General features: G+C 40.7%; 1 protein-coding gene across 9 annotated transcripts in view; it reads right to left on the bottom strand.

Moving 5' to 3' along the window:
• zdhhc5.L (zinc finger, DHHC-type containing 5 L homeolog) overlaps positions 1–15063 on the bottom strand; it is a 199932-nt gene that overhangs the window by 166850 nt on the left and 18019 nt on the right. For 4 of the 9 annotated variants that reach the window (XM_041569019.1, XM_018225554.2, XM_018225553.2 and 1 more), the window contains exon 2: positions 10547–10653. The exons of 2 other annotated variants lie outside the window; for them this stretch is intronic. The gene's annotated coding sequence lies outside the window, so the exon portion shown is untranslated. The remainder of the gene's footprint in view (positions 1–10546; positions 10654–15063) is intronic. 3 more of the 9 variants (XM_041569017.1, XM_018225555.2, XM_041569018.1) reach the window with 2 other exon arrangements.

Here is a 15063-nt window from a genome sequence, read left to right as displayed (position 1 = left end):
AGGAAGTTACCAGGGACAGCAAAAAAGGTGCTCCTGGTACCCCCGGAAATATGCAATGCGGTGTAGGAAAAGGTAACGGCTGGGGGGCAGCATTGCAAGAGCCACCCAGGATCAGAGTCGGCGCTGTATACATATTAGGGATGCACCGAATCCACTATTTTGGATTTGGCCGAACCCCAGAATCCTTTGTGAAAGATTCGGCAGAATACCGAACCCTAATTTGCATATGCAAATTAGGGTTGGGAAGGGAAAAAAATTGACTTCCTTGTTTTGTGACAAAAAGTCACGCAATTTCCCTCCCCACCATTAATTTGCATACGCAAACTAGGGTTTAGATTCGGTTCGGCCAGGCAGAAGGATTCGGCCGAATCTGAATCCTGCTGAAAAAGGCAGAATCCTGGATTCGGTGCATCCCTAATACATATTGAAGTTTATGTATTGTTTTGTCACTACAAAGTCGCTTATAAACACAACAGGTGATCACTTGTAGCTTAAATAACTTTCTGCTATTCTTCACAGAGTTGGTAAGATTCTTACCACTACAGGAATGTGCAACAAACATCTCACATTAAGAAATTAGTCAAATGACAATAGTACTAAGGCTGGAAGAATCTTTCCCGTTTCACTTTGCTGAAAATTTGGCCACAAAACGGTAAAATTTGACAAAATGCATTACAGTCAATGGCAATGGTTTTTTTTGACGCACAACGTGGACGTTTTTTTTGATGCGTGACGCAACAATTTTGACAGTTTTTTTCACCAGAGTCTATGGGGCAAATTCACTAAGGAGCGAAGCGCCGAACGCTAGCGTTAATTCGCTAGCGTTTGGCATTTTCGCTACTGCGCAAATTCACTAACGAACGCTGGCGTAGTTTCGCTAGTGTTACTTCGCAACCTTACGCCAGGCGAAACTACGCAAATTCACTAACTTGTGCAGTGTAGCGAACGCTACCTTTTACGCTAGACTTCCTTCGCCACCTCAGACCTGGTGAAGCGCAATAGAGTAGATAGAGATTGTTTCAAAAGAAGTCAAAAAACGCTGGCGTGTTTTCTACATGATGGCTGATAGGCTGAAAAAGATCGAAATTTTTTTGGGGCTCCCCTTCCTCCCCCCCTACTTTTGCTGACTCATGGCAACTTACCTAGACAGTGGGCACATGTGTAGGGCAAAATAAAATTTTTATTTCCAGATTTGAAGGTTTTCTAGGCATTTGTAGTGCAGATACGTGTTCCTCCATTGAAATTTGAATTTCGCGCCGTATGCAAATTAGCCTTCGCTAGCGCAACTTCGCTTTATATAGCAAAACAACGCTAGCGCAACTCCGCAACCTTACGCTACCCCTGTGCGCAACTTCGGATTTTAGTGAATTTGCGAACCGCTGGCGAAACTACGCCTGGCGAAGTGCGGCGAAGTTGCGCCTGGCGCAACTTCGCATCTTAGTGAATTTGCCCCCATGGGCGTCATTTTTGCGATGAAAAATTTCTGTCAAAAACGCATTACTAAATAGAACACTTATCTGCTCGTCATTTAACAGTAGGAATTATACAGTTTGGTTACTGTATCTATAATTGGCTCAAACATGTCTCTTTATAGATATACTGCCATTGTTTTATTGCCACTGCTGTTTACTACTACAAGACTAAAAACTGATGGTGATGGGTTTTAACTATTTATACTAGCCTTGTTCCAGCAAGCTCAAGGTTGTGTTTCTACCTTCTTGTTAAATGGGTTGTTTACCTATAAATTAACTTTTAGTATGATGTAGACAGTGATATTCTGAGACAATTTAAAGTGGTTTTCATTGTTTATTATTTGAAGTTTAGAGTTATTTAGCTTTTTATTCTGCAGCTCTCAAGTTTACAATTTCATCAGTCTAGTTGTTAGGGTCCAAATGACTTGGAAAAAAAGACTAGAATAAAAATAAGAGAGGTTCTTAAATGAAAGGATGAGTAAGTATAAAGTATAAAACAGGAAATTGTTTCATTACTTACCGTAATTTCTGTTTCCTGGTCACCTTCCATGGCAGCATTCACCAATGGGTTAACTCCTCCCTTCAGGCCAATGGACAGGAACCTCCCCTAATAAGATAAAAGTGCCCGCCCCTCTTATACTCACTGTCTTAGTTTAAAAGCTTGTCCAGCAGGGTGGGACATTCCTTGGTGAATGCTGCCATGGAAGGTCACCAGGAAACAGAAATTACGGTAAGTAATGAAACAATTTCCTGTTTTCCTTGTCACCCATGGCAGCGATTCACCAATGGGAACTACCAAAGCTAACAGGGAGGGACTTCACACAAAAATGCAGTAAACATAACACTTTTATTCAGTAACATTTACAACTGCTTGAAGAACCTTTCTCCCAAATTTTGCTTCTTGGGATCAAAGGATATCTAATTTATAGTGCTTGATGAACGTATTAACTGACGACCATCTTGCAGCTCTGCAGATTGCTTCTGGCGATGCCCTGGCTTCCATCGCCCAGGAACTTGCTAATGCCCGAGTTGAATGGGCCTTTAACCCCAGAGGAACCTTCCTGCCTGCTGAATTTTACACCTTTGCAATTGCTGCCACAATCCAGGAATTTATTGTCTTCTTAGACGGAGCTTTGCCCTTCCTGAATCCGCCTGGAATGACGAACAAATGTTCAGATTTTCTCCATGACCTTGTCCTCTCCAAATATATTGTGAGAGCTCTGACCAAGTCTAGCTTATGCCACTGCTTCTCCTTCTTTGTCTTTGGAGATGGACAAAAAGAAGGAAGGGATACCTCCAAATCCATGTTGAACTTCGAGATGACTTTCGGCAAAAACTTAAAAGCAGGCCATAGCACAACTTTATCTTTAAATATAACTGTAAATGGTTCCATAGACGATAGTGCAGCTAGCTCACCCACTCTACATGCTGATGTTATGGCCACTAACAAGATAACTTTCAGAGTAAGATTCCAAATTGAAACATCCTCCAGAGGTTCAAAAGGTGGTTTTGTCAGTATGTCTAAGACAAACGGCAAATCCCAAGGTGGTGAATATCTTCTTCAAGGCATTGAAGAATCTTTCACTAGAGGATCAACTGCCCAAACTTTTCCTGTTAGTGCTGAGATGGCTGACACTTGCACTCTAAGGGTATTCATGTGCAGACCCTTCTCATATCCAGAAAAAAAGAAAATCCACCATCATCGATGCTGTAGCAGAACAGGGATCCTGGCCCTCTAAAATGAAAAATTGTACAAACTTATCCCAAATCTTGTAGTATTGTGACGACATAGAACTTTTTCTTGATTTTAGCAGGAAATTTATCACCTTCTCTTTACAATTTAATTTTTTCAGCTCCTTCCTCTCAATCTCCATGCCTTCAAGGCTAGATGGTCCTCTCCGTGGAACTGAAACATTCCCTGGGATAGCCACCCTTAAAACATTGGGATTTCTTTGGGTTCTCCCAGAGCCAATCTGTGAAGCAACGGAAACCATGGTCTTCTTGGCCAATATGGTATCACTACTATAGCATTGGCTGATTCCCGGTCTATCTTTTTTAGAACCTTCCAGACGAGGGGAATTGGTGGGAATACATAAATCAACCCTCTTGACCAGTCTTGTCTCAGACCATCCACGGCTACTGCCTCTTCGCATGGGTACCTGGAAAAAAACTTCTGACATTTCCTGTTTTGAACGGTTGCCATGGCGTCCACCTCTGGAACTCCCCATGTATCTATTAAGTCTTGAAAGATGTCTTTGTGAAGACTCCATTCTCCTGGGTCTACTATACTGCAACTTAAGAAGTCTGCTTTTAGATTTTCGCTCCCAGGAAGATGTACTGCTGTCAGATTCTCCAACCAAACTTCTACCCACTGTAAAATAGTCTCTGCCTCCTGCAGTAAAACCATGCTTCTTGTGCCTCCTTGCTTTTGTATATAATATACTGCTGTGGTATTGTCTGAAAAGACTTTCACACTTTTTCCTCTTAGCTGATCTGCGAAGGCTAACAGGGCTTTTCCTACTGCCCTTAACTCTAGGATATTTGAGGATACTTGTCTCAAATCCCAAGAACCTTGCACAAACAACTCTCCCATGTGTGCTCCCCAGCCGGTGCCTGACGCGTCTGTTGTAACGGCTGTCCATTCTGGTTCTCTTAGCTGGGTACCTTTTTGCAGATTGTTTGCCACACACCACCAGCTTAGGTCTTCTCTTAGATCTTCTGTTATCTCTAAGCATCTTCTTAAGTTTTCTTGAGGACACCTCACTCGTCTCAGCAAGAAGTTTTGTAGTGGTCTAGAATGCCATCTTGCCCACTTTACAACTTGGATTGTAGATGACATCAAGCCTAGAATCCTTAGACAATGCTTCACCGATACTATTCCCTGACTTCTGAAGTTTTCCACTGCCAGTATTATCTTTTCTTGCTTCATGACCGGCAAACTCACCAAATTCTCCTGTGTCTGAAATAACGCCCCTAAAAAGATAAGGGATTTTGTAGGTATCAGATAGCTTTTCTCCATGTTCACAATCCATCCATGTTCTTGAAGAAACTCCAGGACTTTCTTTGTGTGCGACTCTGCTTCCCTCTGTGTTCTCGCTGTTACCAGGATGTCGTCTAGATAATGAAACACCGAGATTCCTATCTTCCTCAATTCGGCTATCAAGGTTACTAGAATCTTGGTGAAGACTCTTGGAGACTGCGACAGGCCAAAAGGGAGACATTTGAACTGAACGTGAACCTCCCCCACTGCAAACCTTAGATATTTTCTGTGGTCTTGGTAAATTGGCGTCCTTCAAATCTATGTTTGTGAGCCAATCCCCAATCGAAATTGCCTGGATGACTGACGCTAAAGATTCCATCTTGAAACTTCGCTTTTGTAGAAATTTGTTTAGCTCCCTCATGTCCAATACTGGCCTCATAGCTCCTGAGGCTTTCTTTACTAGAAACAGTCTTGAATAAAAACCTCTTCTTTCCTCGTGCAGAGGGACTGTTTCTATTGCTTCTGATGCCCATAGCTGATCCATGTATTCCTGGACCAGACTTTGAACGTCCTCGGATTTTCTGAAAACTGAAATTAGAAAATGATCCTTCTTCGGAATTTTTGCAAACTCTAACAAAAAACCTCTTTCCAGAGTATCGCCTACCCAGCGATCTTGAACATCTCTGGCCCAGACTTGAGCAAATTGTGCCAACCTGCCACCCACTCTTATCTGAGCCAGGGTAACCTCATTGCTGCTGTGCTGAGGAGGTGGAAGAAGAGAAACCTCTGGATCTTTTAGAACTTCCTCTCGTGTTCTGACATCCTGATCTCCATGACGACTGTCTATAGAACTCCCTTCCAGGTTTGTACTGTCTGGATGATCTGAAAGATCTTTCTTTATCTCTGTGAAAAGGTGCTTCATATCTCACCCTTTTGTTTCTATTCTCTTGAGGTAAAAACACACTCTTTCCTCCAGAGACCTTTTTGATGATCGTATCCAACTTTTCACCAAACAGCATCTCCCCTTCAAACGGAAGCTGGCATAAATTGGTTTTTGAGGCTGCATCTGCCGACCAAGGTTTAAGCCAGAGAGCTCTCCTTGCTGCTACCGACAAAGCCATGGATCTTGCCAAGAGATGAACCAGATCAACTGATGCCTCCGACATGAAATCTACCGCCAGTTTGCAGTCAGCTAGCATCTCCAACAGTTTAGGCCTCTTCACGTTGGAAGATATTGCTTCCTCTACTTCCGCCAGCCACACCTTCAGAGCCCGGGAGACTGAAGTCAATGCTACTGCTGGTCTGCAGGCTGCACCTGCTGCAACAAAAGATTTTTTAAGATTAAACTCAATTCTTTTTTCCATCGGTTCACGAAACACTGCCGCATCATCTACCGACAAAGTAGTTTTCTTAGCTAATCTTACGACTGCTGCGTCCACCTTAGGTGGTGTATCCCAACACCTTGCATATTCCTCTTCAAAAGGATATTTTCAGAAATTTCCCCCCTGTTTGGGGTCTTTTCTCTGTTTTCTTCCATTCTGCTGAAATGATCTCTTTTATTGAAGCATGAACTGGGAAGAATATTGATCTTTTCCTAAGAGAAGGAAATAATTTGTCAGCAGAGGATAACTTGGCTGGCTCCAAAGGAAACGTGAGTGTCTGCCGAACTGCCTTTATCAGCGGCTCTATGACTGCCAAATCGAAATTAGACTCTTCATCCATCTCAATTTCGCCTTCCTCCGAACCCAAAGGAGAATCTATTTCAGACTCTGAAAGTTCTCCCTCTGAAATCTCTGATAGCGATTCTGTTTGTCTTGAATAAGCATGTCTTGATCTTTTTTTAGATGTAGCCACCTCCTGGAAACCTTGTACTACTGCCTGTTTTATTACCGCAGCCAAAGAATCTACAAATGCTTGATTCCCTTGGGAAGTTGAGGCTCCTACATCCTCTTGAGCTTGTGTTGGAGCTGTTTTTTCTGGCGTTTTATCTTTTTTCTCAGAGGCAGGAAGGCTGTTCAATGACAAAATAGATATATGCATTAGCCCCCTGCAATCTCTCTCTCTCTTATTGGAGTTTTTTTTTTTTTTTTATATATACCTTTTCCCTTTGGGGTGAGGCGGCTTGCCCGGCATTCCTGAATCCATTAACGTGCTGCCAGAAAGAAAAAAATGGGTGACCACCTTTAGATTGCACCTAAATGCCAAATAAATAACTTCCCTTCCTGCACATACCTGTATCTGATGAATCAGGTTTCTGTGAAGTTCTTTGCAAATGGCTGCCAACAGGAAGCTCACTCCTTTATAAACCCAGCCAGAAGATATGTTGAAACAATAAACCACAAGGCTTCCCTGATTATATGCCTTAAAATATACATGGCCCAGTGATTTTCGCCATCCCTGGCGTTTTCGGCGCCAAAATCCGCCAGTTTGAACTTTTTCCCACAAGGAAAATGGCGCCCACGGCTTCCGCCATTACAGTTGCGCTCCTAAGCGCGTCATTCTGCTGCCCGACTGGAACTCCAACCGGCACATCACTGCGTCTCATACGCGCTGACGTCAGAGAGAGAGAGAGAGAAAGAAAGAGAGAGACCCCCTGCTGCTGGGAACACTTCGTATGCACGCTCCTTGACTCCATTAGCCCAGGACAGGATAAAAAAAGACAGTGAGTATAAGAGGGGCGGGCACTTTTATCTTGCTAGGGGAGGTTCCTGTCCATTGGCCTGAAGGGAGGAGTTAACCCATTGGTGAATCGCTGCCATGGGTGACAAGGAAATAATAGTAACATTTTGTAGCCTTATAGAGCATTTGTTCCAAACTTTTTACATTGTTTTAACGAGTACTATGATGCATTTTAGCAACAGTCTTTCTTGCTATGACTAAAAAACTTGTTACCAATATGTGCCTTTGTATTTACCAACAGTCAGACTGCTACCATATATACAGTCTTTGTATTTTGGTGCATTGTATGAATCTCAACCGTTCTAAATTTTGTTGCTTCCATTTGCAGTTGCTGTCATTAAGTACACACTGGCAGGCCCGGATAATACCTTTTGGGCTCTGCAACATGCCCGCAGTTTTCCAAGAGTTTGTCAATGATATGTTTCGAGTCCTGCTTGGCCAAATTGTTGTGGTTTACTTTGATGATATTTTAATCTTTTTCAAGACTTTGGATAAACATCGGCTCAAAGTCCGTAAAGTTCTCTCACGGTTATGAAGGAATGCTCTTTTTGCCAAACTAGAAAAGTGTACCTTCGAAAACTCCAAGATTTCTTTTTTGGGGTACATCATTTCCCAGAAAGGATTTAAGATAGATCCAGCCAAGATCTCCGCGATCCAAGATTGGCCTCTCCCTACCAGTACAAAATCCATACAGAGATTTATTACTACAGACAGTTTATCCAAGGCTTTTCACCTAGAATCGCTCCAATTTTGACTCTTATCCATAAGGGAGGGAAACCAAATTGCTGGTCCCCACAAGCCTTAGAAGCTTTCAAGTCCTTAAAAGAATCTTTTTCCTCCGCTCCAATCCTCAGACATCCAGATCCCCTCTTCCTTTCTTCATCGAAGTAGATGCATCAGATGTTGAGGCCGGGGCCGTTCTGTCCCAGAGACTACTATATGTAATGGGAAATTACATTCCTGTGCCTTCTTCTCTAAAAAATTCACTCCTCCTGAACAAAATTATGACATTGGAAACTTGATCATAAATTTTCTTACTGGTTCCAGAAATAAGAAGGCTAATGCACTTTCTAGAAGCTTCATTCCTGAAGACCCTTGCATTAAGGACACTGATCTGATTGTCCCCTAGGCTAAAATTGTGGCTGCTTTGTTTCCCTCTATGGCTTCACAAATATTGTCAGCACAATCTTCGGCACCCTCTAATACTGCCGTGGGCGTGGCATATGTACCACCAGTTCTCCATCACAACGATCAGTCTCATAATTCGAAACAAACAGGTCATCCTGGAATTAGAAAGACTATGGATCTACTTATCTTGCCTTGTCTGGAGGCCCTCCATTCGGAAGGCTGTTAAGGACTGTTAAGGACTGTGATTGCTGCTTTCATTGTTCTACTTGCAGCTGCCTTTAAAAAGCTAATCACCGATTGGTTGCTATAGGTAACTGCCCATAGGCAAATTTGCCAGTGTTTATAAATTAGCCTGTTTGTGTCCTCCTGTACTGTATGTGCTGCATCCAAATCTGGAGACTCTCCCCCCAAGGGACTGCTCCAGCCATTAACCCGTAACCTCTCGACCCTGGACCCACTTAGCCATGGACTTTGTGGATTTACCGGTCTTCCTGGGCTACATGGTCATTAGGGTGGTGGATAGATTCAGTAAAATGGCACACTTTATACCTCTACATAAAGTACCCACAGCTATGGAACTTTCTAAGTTATTTATTCTGCACATTTTGTGTCTCCTCCACAGAGGAGGAGCATGTCTTTCGAAAATGTACTCTTCACTAGGCAATGTTTTGACTGGTGGAGGTACATCGATGACATGTTCCTCCTATTGCGGGGTGACCTGGAGTCCTTGGCCGCCTTCCGTGATGCGATTAATGGAGCCCATAATGATATTAAATTCACGATGACAGCAGATCTCCAAGCAGTTACTTTTCTAGATGTATTAGTCACCCAAACACAGACAAGGTTTGATACCCGGATTTATACTAAGTCCACAGATCGTAACCAACCAGCCAATTCATACGAGTAAGTAGAATCACAAATAACCCAATAGCTTTGGAACAAGATCTGGAGATTATGAGCAATAAACTAAAAGATAGGGGATATCCCAGAGAGGTGATTCAGAAAAATAAACAGTTGGCAAGAGATGGTACCCTGAGAGGTCAATCGAGAGATTGTGGTACTGGGAGAAATAGATTGGCTTATGTGTCCCAATATAATTCAGCAAGCCCAAAATTTAAATCTATATTGGACAAACATTGGCACTTATTGAGAGAAGCATATCCTCTAATTCCAGAGTTTCAACAAGGTCCCATGATGTCTTACCGTAGAGGAGCTACTATAGGCAGCAGGGTAGTAAATGCAGATATACGTATACCCCCAAAAAAGGCAATGTTTTGGGGTCCTAAGAGAGAAGGTAAGTATAAATGTAAAGGTTGTGCTCAGTGTCGTTATGTACTTACGGCCCCAGAGTTTGATCATCCCCATACAGATAAGAAATATAAAATCAGGGGGTACAACACGTGATACGAAGTTTGCGGTATATATGCTAATTTGTCCATATGGGTTGGTCTATGTTGGGGAAACCACACAAAAAGTGAGGGATAGGTTTTCCCAGCATAGATCAACCATAAATACAGGGAATAGATCACTTCCTGTATCCAGACATTGTTTAGAACAGGGACATACATTAGATGACCTGAGATTTAGGGTCATCTAGTACGTTCCACCACCCAAAAGAGGAGGGGATGGTACCCTAGCATTGAAAAGGGCAGAGGTAAAAATGGATTGATAGGTTGGACACTCTTAGCCCACAGTGAGAAAGGGAAGGGATATTTCCTGAAACGTCGCGTGAGTGCTTTATATTGTAGCATAATTGCTGGACTTCAAACAGATAAGCGACATACTATGTTGCAAATGGAACTATACTTTGTTACGTTTTAAACAGCTAATAAATATATATATATATATATATATATATATATATATATATATATATATATATATATATACATATACATTTATTAGCTATTTAAAACGTTCGAGGTGCTCGATCAATGTTTAAGGAATAAGTAATAGAGGATCCGCACTCTCATTTTCATTTCAAAGTGATAGCTTTTATTTTTCACATCACAATCCATGGATTGTGATGTGAAAAATAAAAGCTATCACTTTGAAATGAAAATGAGAGTGCGATCCTCTATTACTTATTCCTTAAACATTGATCGAGCACCTCGAATCAACCATTGTCAGAGGTGCGGGCACTCCAGCAAAAGTTATATATATATATGCGCAATGGAAGGCTAGGGCACACACATAAGGAGTAACATACCTGGGTGAAAAAGTTAATCCTTTATGGACCTTTATCAAGATGCATCAACAGACAAGTGAAAATAATTTATAGACTCACCCACCATACACCCACCACCAAACCACGCCCCTGTTGCAGGTGTGTGTATTAATCATTAAGTGAACCTTCAATCAACTGACATGTGATTTCCAAAAAGTTTTTTTGGTCTGTAAGAAAATACAAAATACACAATATTGTATAAATAATTTGAAGTGCTACATATAAAACCAGTAAAATGTTAAAAAACATATAAAGCATGTCATATAAATGTTAAAAACAATCGCGGTGACAATAAATATCTAATTAAAAAAGGCTAAAACATAAGACTTAAGTTGCGTAATAATTTATATGTCTACTGTTTCTATCTGTTATCAAGGAAAGGAGTAAAAGAGCAGTATTCATTTAATCCTCGTGGGGCCACAGTGTCCAATGTTTTTATCCAATAAACTTCTTTTTGTAATAACATTCGGTCCCAGTCACCACCCCTCCTCGGTTCAGGTACTGAATCAATGCCCATAAATCTCAAAGTGGGCAATCTATGGCCTTTCAACAAAAAGTGTTTAGATAGGGGAAGGTCTGAGTTACCCGACTCAAATGCTCTTTTGATAGAGGACCTATGATTTCCCATTCTTTCTCTCAAAGTGTTCTGAGTTTTACCAACATATGTTAAACCACAGGGACAAGTTATAATATAAATTACATGTGTTCAAATTCTTTACCAGAATGAGGATGGCGAAAGGTTTTCCCTGATGTCATGTTTCTGCATGTGGTGCACCCTGCACATTTATAGCAGCCCTTCTTAAGTGTATTCAAAACACTATTATTTGATTCATAACACTTAACTGGATCTGTCTTCATTAATAGATCCCTTAAGTTAGGGCCCCGCTTAAAACCCCACATTGGTCTCCCTGTCAGGGACTTGGACAACTTTTTATCGCTCTGTTTAGTGGGCCAATGTTTGTCCACAATCGTTTTAATTATGGTTGAGCCTGATGTATAACGGGAAGTCAAAATGAAACGATCTTGTACAGTAGAATCATTTTTATTAGACTGGGTGCCCTCACGTTCTATATATTCGCGTGCTTGGGACAACGACCTAGATAGAACAAAGTGGTCATAACCTCGCTGTTTAAAGCGTTCAAAGGTTTCTTGCAATTGGATTTCACATGTGTCAACATCAGAATTGTTCTGCATAGTACGGAGAAATTGTGAAAATGGAACAGATGCCTTCGCACTGGGTGGATGAAAGCTAGTTGAATACAAAAGGTGTTTCTATCAGTAGGCTTACGATATAATCTGAAGCCCAATCCTCTATCCCTTCTGTATATTTCTACATCAAGAAATTGGATCTGTTGTGTACTGTGTGCGACTGTCAATCTAACAGGACAAGCAAGCTAATTAAGATTTTCAACCATGTCTATCAATTCAGATTCATTCCCTCGCCACACTATCAGTATATCGTCTATAAAACGTTTATACAGTAAAAGACAATCACTGTATTTAGTTACAATATTCTGCTGTTCATAATGGGCCATATAGCAATTGGCATAGGCCGGAGCCATCGAAGCACCCATTGATGTGCCTGTCTTCTGTAAATAATACTGTTTTTCAAACCGAAAATAATAGAATTTCAAAGTTAATTCCAAGTAACTGGCATATAAAATCAATGGGAGGACCATCATAAACAGCAGAATTAAGTAACGCCCACCGTACTGCTTCAATACCCTCCCTGATGAGGAATTATGGTGTACAAACTACAAACATCAAGCGTAGCTAAAACAATAGACTCCTCTGGTAAAACCAAATCAGATAAGATTTTAAGTAAATGTTGTGTGTCTTTTAGGTAACAGGGCAGTGACTGTACTGTGTCTTGTAAATGATAATCATTAATCATTAAGTGAACCTACAATCAACTGACGTGTGATTATTGCAGTGAAGTTTTGAAACAATTGTATGATAAATCTGTGTATTTGAAATTAGCAACCTTGTAACTAAGTATAAGGTTGAGATTGAACAAGTCTTAAAATATGCTTTAAACCAAAAATGGATTACTGAAAAGGAATTACGTTTTCTTGTACAGGATTATCCACTTTGTCCGGTTTTGTATTGCCTTCCAAAGGTCCATAAGGATGTAAACAACCCCCCTGGTAGACCTATAGTCTCCTCTAGGGGTGGTTTGTTGCATCCGATTGGTCTTTTCCTGGATTATCATTTACAAGACACAGTACAGTCACTGCCCTGTTACCTAAAAGACACACAACATTTACTTAAAATCTTATCTGATTTGGTTTTACCAGAGGAGTCTATTGTTTTAGCTACGCTTGATGTTTGTAGTTTGTAAACCATAATTCCTCATCAGGAGGGTATTGAAGCAGTACGGTGGGCGTTACTTAATTCTGCTGTTTATGATGGTCCTCCCATTGATTTTATATGCCAGTTACTTGAATTAACTTTGAAATTCTATTATTTTCGGTTTGAAAAACAGTATTATTTACAGAAGACAGGCACATCAATGGGTGCTTCGATGGCTCTGGCCTATGCCAATTGCTATATGGCCCATTATGAACAGCAGAATATTGTAACTAAATACAGTGATTGTCTTTTACTGTATAAACGTTTTATAGACGATATACTGATGGTGTGGCGAGGGAATGAATCTGAATTGATAGACATGGTTGAAAATCTTAATAAGCTTGCTTGTCCTGTTAGATTGACAGTCACACACAGTACACAACAGATCCAATTTCTTGATGTAGAAATATACAGAAGGGATAGAGGATTGGGCTTCAGATTATATCGTAAGCCTACTGATAGAAACACCTTGTTGTATTCAACTAGCTTTCATCCACCCAGTGCGAAGGCATCTGTTCCATTTTCACAATTTCTCCGTACTATGCGGAACAATTCTGATGTTGACACATGTGAAATCCAATTGCAAGAAACCTTTGAACGCTTTAAACAGCGAGGTTATGACCACTTTGTTCTATCTAGGTCGTTGTCCCAAGCACGCGAATATATAGAACGTGAGGGCACCCAGCCTAATAAAAATGATTCTACTGTACAAGATCGTTTCATTTTGACTTCCCGTTATACATCAGGCTCAACCATAATTAAAACCATTGTGGACAAACATTGGCCCACTATACAGAGCGATAAAAAGTTGTCCAAGTCCCTGACAGGGAGACCAATGTGGGGTTTTAAGCGGGGCCCTAACTTAAGGGATCTATTAATGAAGACAGATCCAGTTAAGTGTTATGAATCAAATAATAGTGTTTTGAATACACTTAAGAAGGGCTGCTATAAATGTGTAGACTCAGAGTGAATCTGAGACAATTTGAATTGGTATTTCATAATTTATGGTTTTTGAGTTATTTAGCTTTTTTTCAGCTCTCCAGTTTGCAATTTCAGCAAATTACCCTAGCAACCATCCACTGATTTGAATAAGAGACTGGATTACGAATAAGGGTAGGACTATACAGACAGCCTCGGCGCATTCTGACGCGCTGCGACAAAACGCAGGTGACAAATCGCATGCAATGGAAATAACGCTGAATTTTGACTGTTTTTTTTTGGCTACTTCGACCTTCGAATCGAACTAAAAATTGTCTGAATATACGACCATTCGATAATCGAAGTACTATCTGTTTAAAAATTTCTTCGACCCCTTAGTTCGCCACCTAAAACCTACCGAGGCCAATGTTAGCCTATGGGGAAGGTCCCCATAGGCTTAATAACAATTTTCTGATCGAAGGATAATCCTTCGATCGATGGAACGATTATTCCTTTGATCGTTCAAATTGCGCAAAATCCTTCTACTTCGATATTCGAAGTCGAAGGATTTTAATTCGGCAGTCGAATATCGAGGGTTAATTAACCCTCGATATTCGACCCTTGATACATCTGTCCCTAAGAGAGGATCTGAATAGAAATTTGAGTAATAAAAAAATTTAAATAATAAATCTGTAGCCTTACAGTGACCCCCATTTGAAAGCTGGAAATAATCTGTTAATGCTTTTAAAAATGGCTTGGATGATTTCTCGGACAGGCACAATAACATCCAAGGCTATTGTGATACTAAAATCTATAGTTAGTATAGATATGGGTATATATTAGTTGTAAAGATATGGAGGGGTCAGTGTGTGTATATATGGATGCTGGGTTTCATTTGGAAGGGTTGAACGTGGTCTTTTTTCAACCCAAATTAACTATGTAACTACAGTCATATGAAAAAGTTTGGGAACCCCTCTTAATTATTTGGAGTTTTGTTTATTATTGGCTGAGCTTTCAAAGTAGCAACTTCCTTTTAATATATAACATGGCTTATGGAAACAGTAGTATTTCAGCAGTGACAAAGTTTATTGGATTTGAAAAATATGCAATATGCATCATAACAAAATGGGGGTGCCCATATTTATGCACCTAACAGAGATATTACATAAATACTTAGTTGAGCCTACTTTTTCAAATGTAACGGCCTCTAGACGCCTCCTATAGCCTTTGAGGAGTGTCTGGATTCTCGATGGCGGTATTTTTGACCATTTGTCCATACAAAATCTCTCCAGTTCAGTTAAATTTGA

The sequence above is a fragment of the Xenopus laevis genome, chromosome 7L, assembly GCF_017654675.1.
Source record: "Xenopus laevis strain J_2021 chromosome 7L, Xenopus_laevis_v10.1, whole genome shotgun sequence".
In the NCBI taxonomy this organism is placed as follows: domain Eukaryota; kingdom Metazoa; phylum Chordata; class Amphibia; order Anura; family Pipidae; genus Xenopus; species Xenopus laevis.
The sequence above is the reverse complement of the archived record's forward strand: the minus strand, read 5'-3'. Positions and strand labels throughout refer to the sequence as shown.